Source organism: Miscanthus floridulus, chromosome 3, assembly GCF_019320115.1.
Source record: "Miscanthus floridulus cultivar M001 chromosome 3, ASM1932011v1, whole genome shotgun sequence".
In the NCBI taxonomy this organism is placed as follows: Eukaryota; Viridiplantae; Streptophyta; class Magnoliopsida; order Poales; family Poaceae; genus Miscanthus; species Miscanthus floridulus.
Window position 1 is genome coordinate 143,060,293 of NC_089582.1, and position 9,083 is coordinate 143,069,375.

Consider the following 9,083-nt stretch of genomic DNA (forward strand, 5'->3'; position numbering starts at 1 on the left):
CTCTCGCTCGTGTCGCTCACCATACTTATTATAATTGTTGCCTAGGGCATACGTGTTGCTTGGAGGAGATCAAGCAGCTAGTGTATAGTATTATGACGATGCATTTAGTTATTTCAAATAGAGAGATGCCTATAAACGTATAAGGTGTTGTACGATCGACACCTTTGTCGCCGTTGGATCTTTGTTTAGTCCTTTGATTTGAAAGAGATGAGACTGCTGATTACATATGGATATTATTTATTTTTTTCATGAGAAAACCTTTAACTATATATGGTATGAGTCCTAGATAGTGGCGGATCTAGAGAAATATATGCTAGGAGGGGCTGCTCTTCCTTATATATTTTCTATATTTAGCCTCTTCTTCTAAGTTTCAGTGACTATAAACTTGTAGCAGGGGCTCTATACATCCGGCGGCGATAGCGTAGGTTCGAGCCCCAACCGATCCAGTGCTAGATCCGCCCCTAGTGAGTAAGTATATTAAAAAAAGATGTAGTATGAGAGTCTAGTTTTCAAATCTTAGCCAAATAAATGTTCATTTTAAACCCCAACTATTATAACATCTTACTTTTAATCTTCATCTAAAAAAGTTCACTTTCAACCTCAACTATCATATGCATCTGGATTTTTTTTTAATTTATAAAGAAGAAAACCATTCAGTTCTGTATTGTTTAAAGCCACATTATAATTTCTCAATTTAGGGAATAGTTTTCAAAAATTGCAATTTCATAAATGATTTCAAACATTAATTCTAGATGTATTCCACACTTCTAGTTGCACATATGATTATTGAAAATATAAATCAATTTGGTATGTATTGAAATAAAGTTTAAATGACAATAGACGAGAAAGGTTTTAGCTTAATAGCAAACAATATATATTTTCAATCATGTTATCATTTATTTCAGTTATACTCTATTAAAAATGAGTAATTATTTGGGATTGGCTAAAATCAACTATTCCCAAACACTTTCTTTTATCATAACATATCTATAAACTATAGGAGATGTATACTTTTATGAAACTATCAAGACAAATCGAGTTATACCGCTTCCAAACATTCAGTCTCAATGCGTAAAATGTTTATAGTCACAATTGGGAACGATTGATGATGTAAGATAACCCAAAGATCTCACTTACTAAAAGAAATGTTTAGAATATTTTAAGCCATTTTCGAATTCTGAAGTTCAAATACAAACTTAGCCATTACCCATATTAAATTCGAACCAAAACTGCAAAGTGAAGGGTTTTAACAGCTAAAGGTTGGAAAGTAAATGATTTTATATTTGAGGTTAGAAAACAAGACGTGGCAAATACTTAAAAGTTGTTTAAAATTGTGTACTTCTATCTATATCGATTCAATGTCTAAGTATTCATATATCCTTATTGTCATAAATATTGTTGTATTTTTATTTGATCAAACTTGAAAAAAATAGACTTTAGACAACTCACAAATTGATTTATTCAGGGATGGAGGGAGTATTAGAAGTTATGTATGTATCAAAAAAGTGAATGGTTTATTGGGGCTGCATGCAAATAATGTTGACAAATAAATAGGTACCCACATGTATATATTTATAAGAACTACATTATCAATCTCAAAAGAAAATATATAGTTCTAGTAGTTACTAGGTAGATAAAAGAATACAACTAGTATATTTTTTTACCATAATGCTCACATAATTTGCTTTAATTGGCAACAAGGTAATTAATCAGTCATCCCCTCCTCTTAACTGCACACGTACTAGCTAGCTAGAAACATGTTCAACAGCACTGTTTTCTGTAGCGTTCGGCTGCCGTCCCGGCCGACTGCAAGCTAGGTAGCTGCCGCTGGGCCCTAGCTTTGAGACGAGACTTGAACAGGACTAGAGGAGCCGTTCAACACATGCATGTGGCTCCAAAAGCGAGTCTCCATGGTCACCAGCAGTCCCCGCTGCAGCGAGCAGCGAGCCAGCGTCACGTTGGAGTACGTACGTAACGTACGTCGCCGGCGACGATAGATGGATCGATAGATTTGACGTGTGCGTGATGGAACAGGAGAACACTTGGCAACGCGCAACGACCCGTGGTCGTCCGATCGATCCGTCCCGTCCGTCCGTCCGTGGATCACATCATCAGGCACTAGACTGCTGGCAGCAGCTAGCAGGCACGGGCTGGACTGGATCATGCATTTTTTGTTTCTAATAAAAAGGCATGCATGCATGCAAGAAAAGGAGCATGGAATGGAAAAGAAAAAAAGGACCCCGAGAGTGAGAGCCTGAGCTGAGAGGGCGATGGAGATGGTCAGGTCAGAGCACGCCGGCCGCCACCGGACGCAGCAGCAGCAGCAGCTGATCGAGGAATCCCTCCGCCGTCCCGTCCGTGCACGGCTGCACCTGCACGCAGTGGGAGGAGCGGCGGGAGGCGAGTGAGGTGGCGGTAGCGCGCTCTAGTTGCGCGCGCGCATGAACTGCACTGCACCGCACGGCCCGTATCCTCATGGTATTTAGTGACCAAATTGTTCTCCCTCTCCCCACCTGCTGCACTGGTGCATGCTGCAGTGTGTGTGCGCTATAGCTAGCTGCCTGTGTCTGTGTGGTTGTAAACAACGAGAGATACTTTTGTTTCGTGCTGCTGCGGCCGGGCGGCCGCCTGCTTGCTGCTTGCAAGTTTCAAGGCAGCCCCGTGACTTCCATGGAACAGCAACACACCAGACCTGAGACTAACATGAGACCACACCTCTATGCGTGTTTAGTTCGCGAATTTTGGGAATTTGACTACGGTAGCATTTTCGTTTTTATTTGGTAATTAGTGTTCAATCATGGACTAATTAGGCTCAAAACGTTCGTCTCGTAATTTCCAATCAAACTGTGCAATTAGTTTTTTTTCGTCTACATTTAATGCTACATACACGTATAGCAAAGATTCGATATAATGACTGCTGTAGCACTTTTTGAAAACTAAACAAGCTCTCTCTCTCTCTCAGCGAGAGCTACTACAGGAAGGAGCAGTGGAGACACTTGTAGTAAATGGAGAGAGTTATGACCATGCATCTATCCAGAGTCCAGAGGGGTGCAATGCAAGCTAGGTAGGGGAGGGATCCACTTTTGAGCGCGTGTTTAGCTGGGTGAAAGTTGGAAACTTGGCTACTGTAGCATTTTCATTTTTATTTGGTAAATAGTGTTCAATCATGGACTAACTAGGCTCAAAACGTTCGTCTCGCAATTTCCAACCAAACTGTGCAATTAGTTTTTTTTTTGTCTACATTTAATGCTCCATGCATGTATCGTAAGATTCGATGTGATGGCTACTATAGTACTTTTTTGGAATTTGGGGTGGGAACTAAAGGGCCGTAGTGCATGCAATGCAATTGCAGCTGCATTTTTCTATTGCCCCTTCGGCCCTTCCCAGCCTCCCAGGCAGGCCTGCATGCTGCCCTGCTATAGCTGCATCTGCATGATGCATGGGTGTGTGTGATGGTGATGCAGGAGGGCCAGCCAGCAAGGCTGCTGCTTCCATTAATATCATATCAATGTGCAAGAAAACAAACATTCCTGATTCCTCTCATCCCCCAACTTTTCAACCAGCATTGAACCAAACAAAACAACGTTAGTACACGTTATCTCTTTACACGTTTTTTCCCCCTCCTGCTTCCTTCTCTCTCTTTGGTCCCAGCACGCATGCACCTAGCATCATGAACTGATGAGAGTTGCACAGTCACTGGCTCACTGCTAGCTATCCAGCTGCGCAGTGAAAGTGAGTGAGTGACTACTTCAAAGTTTGAAGAGACCTAGCTACTACTAGCTAGCTTGCAAGTAAGGTCGCACAGATCTCACAAGATTACTAGCTGGATCTGTGTATGAAATGCTTCTCTCCTCCGATCTTTTCCTTCTTCGTCATGCATGCCTTCAAACTCGAAAGATATCCATTCAAGCAAGCAGCAATGAAACCACAGAGTCAAATGCAAGATCCATTCTAGGCCCCCCTGCCTGCCTGCAGGTGATCAATAGAGATGCAGCTAGGTTTTGGCATGCAAGTACTCATCAGTTGCTTGCATGCCACAAGTATGCATCAATGCAATTCAGGAGGCAGCTCACCAGCTACTACATCTGCATGGCCTAATTTCAGTACAATTTGGTACAATGGTCCTGCTGGCCGCCTGCTTGTACAAAAGCTAGTATATTGCATGTACTACCTCTCTAGCTAGCAAGACAAGGATGAACAAAAATAAATAAACAAAGAAAATATAAGGAAGAACTCATTACAAGAAACTACTCCTAGCTAGCAAGACAAGAGGCAAAGTTTAATTTCAAGCAGGAAGAGAGGGGGTGCAGAGATGAAGAGTATAGGTACATAGTGAGGCAGGCAGGCATGTGTGTGACACAACTATTTGCTTCAGTGCATGCAGTGCAGTGCGCAGTGTGGATTGGGTGTCGAGTTTGAATATTATGGAAGATTCTGTTCCACATATGACAAGGTTGCTTTAATCATATGTTTGTGGTAGACATATTGTGAGTACATCACATGACCTATCCCCATGCCCACATGTGGCCCGGTACTGCATCTGTGTTGCCAGGTCTAGATCTATCTTTGACTGGGGAAATATGCATAAAATAATAAGGGCACAAAAGAACACTGCTGCCTGCATGCATGCAGCTGGTGCCTGGTGGTGAGGAGAGAGAAAGAGATCATCTGTATATATATCACATAGTTTATTACTTCCATATATATATATATATATATATATATATATATATATATATATATATATATATATATATATATATATATATATATATATATATATATATATGCTTTTATATTTGTGATAGATGTGGTGAGAGTGACTACTGGCTAGTGAGAGAGATCATGCAAAGAATGTTGTCATCTTCCTCTCTAGTTAGGTAGATCAGGCATTGGGCGGGCCACATTATCTGATGACACACCATGCCCAGATGCCGTTAAAAACCAGTCCTCTAGACATGTATCGTGCCGCACAAATCACAACAACGTTTCTCTCATCTCGAGATTCCTTTGAAATATCATCAGTTCTTTATCATATCATTGCATGCATGCATGCATGAGAAAGATACTGCAGGCGGCAGTGTTATTATAGGGCAAACTACTGTTTGATGTGATACTGTTGTCTGTATGTTAAAGAACATATGTGTATTCGTGCAGTGAACTGACACTAGCTAGCTAGTTAGGGACATAATTAGGGTGATTAGGAAAAGAGAGAGAAAGATGTATAGAAATATTCACTGGAAGACTGCAGCACGCACTTTGCAAAAGATGAAGCTGTTTGTCTACTATAGGAGTAGATCAGACATATAAGGGATATAGGGCAAAAGGCATTGCATAGAGCCATAGAGGTCATGTGAAGAGAAGAGGAGAGACCAAAATGTGTGTGTGAAAGCTTCTACCACCTCCCTAGGCTGCATAGAGAACAGCTGCAATCTTGGACTTTAGCATGATTGCCACTCACATACTGCAACGCAATGTGGAGGATTATAATTAGACAATTAGGTGTACTTGATTAAAGAGAGAGATCGATCTAGATGTTTATGCTAGCTGTTCCTACTTCATTCCTAGCCCCTTGATTTGCATCAGAGTTTGATGGGTAGTGGTACGTCCAAAGCATAGTGCACAGTGTACTGTCGTGCACATCCCAGCCATACAAGTGCATGCCTACCTAGGTCCAGAGGCCACAGCTGCTAGCTTATTCAAAGGAAGAACATATATGCATGTATGTAATGTTTGTCCCTGCTTGTATGTACTGGTGCTAGCTAGCAGTACACACTACACGTTAGTACTGGAGAGATCTAGCTAGAAGTAGAGCTTGTTTTGGTTGGAAACAATGCAAGGACCAATGCAAATCTTTTGCTGTGGCTGCATTGCATGAAAGGTTGATTCTTCTTTCAACATCTCTATGCGCAAGAGAGCCTTTTTCGTGTAGGAAAACGGAAAAGGTGAAAAAGACACTCCAAAGATGGGGAGGTCGCTCGCCAGACAAAGGAAGCTTTTCAGAGAACATTTCCTTGGTTTTCCCAGAGAGAAAGAGAGAGGGAAAGAATGGCTAGCTAGCTAGAGGGCGAGAAAGAGAGAGGCGGGCCGGGTCAGAAGTCAGAGAGCATTAGGCAAAAAAACTGGTTAAAGTCCGTGCACACATATAAAGGAGCTGTAAAGATGTAAAATCTGTTGGCGCCGGGATCTCCGGCACGGGTGAGCCGATCATTTATCGACATTGCTGATCACATACTATGGCTAGAGGTAGAAGAAAAGGAAAGAACAGAGCACGTACATACACAGCACAAGCACCAGCGTTGGTCGGAACTCTACAGAGGAGATGGCAAAACTGAACTCGCTCTCTTTACTGAGTTGCAATAGGAAGCTATATATACAACTCTACCCATCTAATCATAGTGCACAGACATGTCAGGCTGCCATGCTGCTACAGTGACTAGATATGACAGCAGGGCTGACTTTGGCGCCTGCCCCTGCTGTGGCTACAGTGCGGCAGGAGAGCCTTTCGGCGCCTACCCCTGCCACGGCTACAGTGCTGCAGCAGGGGAGCCCATTCGGCGCCTGCCCCTGCTGCGCGTATAGAGGAGAGCAGCAGATTACTAAACAATTCTTCCCCTAGTCCTGCTGCTAACCCTAGAACCTCCACCATGCCGATCATCTTCTTCCGCTCCGTGAACCGAAGACGGCCGAGCGGCTTGGTGAGGACGTCCGCGAGTTGCCGACCAATTTCAACGAACTCGATGACAATCTGCCCTCCATCGACACAGTCCTTGAGGAAGTGGAACTTGACGTCGACGCGCTTACTCCGGTCGTGGAGAACTGAATTCTTCGCGAGGGCAATGGCGGGCTGGTTGCCCACCATCAGTGCTGGTGGGTGAACTTCCACACCAGTCAGCTCACCCAGCAGCCGACGCAGCCACACAGCTTGGCATGCCGCTGTGGCCGTCGCCACGTACTCTGCCTCGCACGTGGACAGCGCGCCAGAGGTGCTTCGCCATCCATCGATGTCCCCCGCCATATCTACATTGCTAAACACAGTGAGCTACAGCCCACTTCCGCCGGTCTTGGGGAAGACGATCCCTTGATCCACGTCCCCTTGACGTAGCGCAGTAGCCGCTTCACCGTAGCCCGGTGAACCTCTCGGGGATCCTCCATGAAGCGGCTGACATAGCCCACAATGAACGTAATGTCCGGCCTCGTGTGGACTAGGTAGCGTAGACCGTCGACGATGCTCCGGTAGAGTGTTGCATCTACCTTCGCTGCGGTACTAGCCTTCGTCAGCTTCAGCCGCTCCTCCATCGGAGTCACACACGACTTGCACTCAGCCATGTCGCTCCGCTCCAATAGCTTTGAGGCGTACGCGCTCTGACCGAGCGTGAGCGCCTCCTTCCCCTGTCTCACCTCAATGCCGAGGTAGTAGGAGAGCGCGCTGAGATCGCTCATTCGAAAACGAGCCACCATCTCACGCTTGAAACTGTCGATGTCCTCCGCACGTGCGCCGGTGACGATCAAGTCATCCACATACACGCCAACAACGAGCTCCTCCTTCCCCCGTCGTCGCGTGTAGAGCACGTGCTCGGTTGCGCACCGTGTGAACCCAAGTTCGCCTAGCGTGGCGTCAAGCTTGGCATTCCACGCTCATGGGGCCTGCCGTAGCCCGTAGAGCGCCTTGCGCAGTCGGAGCACTCTGTGCTCCGCTTCCTTGACGGCAAAAACCGAAGGTTGCCAGACGAAGACCGTCTTCACCAGCTCGCCGTTGACGAAGGCTGATTTTACGTCCAGGTGATAGACGTGCCGGTCCTTCGCTGCTGCAAAAGCTAGCAGCAGTCGAATAGACTCCATGCGCGCTACCGATGCAAAGACTTCCTTGAAGTCGATACCCTCGCGCTAGACAAAACCTCGGGGGACGAGACACGGCTTGTGCTTGACAACGGTGTCGCGCTCATCCCGCTTGAACTTGTACACCCACTTCAGACCGATCGGATGACATCCTGGAGGTGGATCGACGAGCTCCCAAGTCTTGTTTTCCCCGATCGCCTTTATCTCCGCCAGCATCGCTCGTCGCCAATTTGCATCGCGCTTGGCCAGCGTGAACGTGGGTGGTTTCTCTGCACTGATGAGATGCAGCTCTAGGTCATCGAGTAGCCGACCCGCTAGGCCTGAGGGCCCTGTGCCACCGACGATGTTATCTAGCCCATGGAACCGCACCTCCTCACCATCGTGAAAAGCATCCACGAACTTAGTGATGTCGCTTGGAGGTGAAGCAAACTCGATCATTATCGATGGAGTCCCCTGTTCCATTGGAGTGGTCGGCACAACACCTAGAGTGCTCGGTACCCCGGCTTCAGTGGTCGGCACTACTCCTAGACCACTCATCACCACTCCTGGAGTGGTTTGCACCACTGCAGGAGTGCTCGGCACCAGTCTTGGAGTGGTCGGCACCACTGCAAGACCTCTTGGCTCTGCTATGGGAGAGTTCGGCACCCGTCCTAGAGTGGTCGACACCACTGCAGGACCGCTCGGCACCACTCCTGGAGTGCTCGGCACCCCTCCCAAAGTGCTCGGCACCGCCCCAGGAGTGCTTGGCTCTGTTGTTGGAGTGGTCGGCACCTCCTCTCCAGCGTCTCCACCACCGTGGATGACCAAGTGCTTGACGATGAAGGTGCTAGTGAAGCCGCTAGCTTCCCTCGTGCCTGGACTGTCCTAGTCCCAGACTGCCTTCTCGTTGAACATGATGTCGCGCGAGACAACCACCTTGCCTCCGCATGGGTCATAGAGCTGGTATGCCTTGGTACCTTCTGCGTAGCCTAGGAGCACCATCGGTGTGCTCCTGTCCTCCAGCTTAGTGAGAACCGGCTTCGTCTTCCTGACGTGTCTGATGCAGCCAAATGTCTAGAGAAAGAACATGCTCGACTTATGCCCATACCAAGCTTCGAACGGCGTCTTGCCCTTCAGGGCCTTGGTGGGTGCATGGTTGAGGATGAACACCGCCGTGGTCACCGCCTCACCCTAGAACGTTGTCGACATGCTCTTGGCCTTTATCATGGATCGAGCCATGCCGATCACCATCTGGTTATGTCACT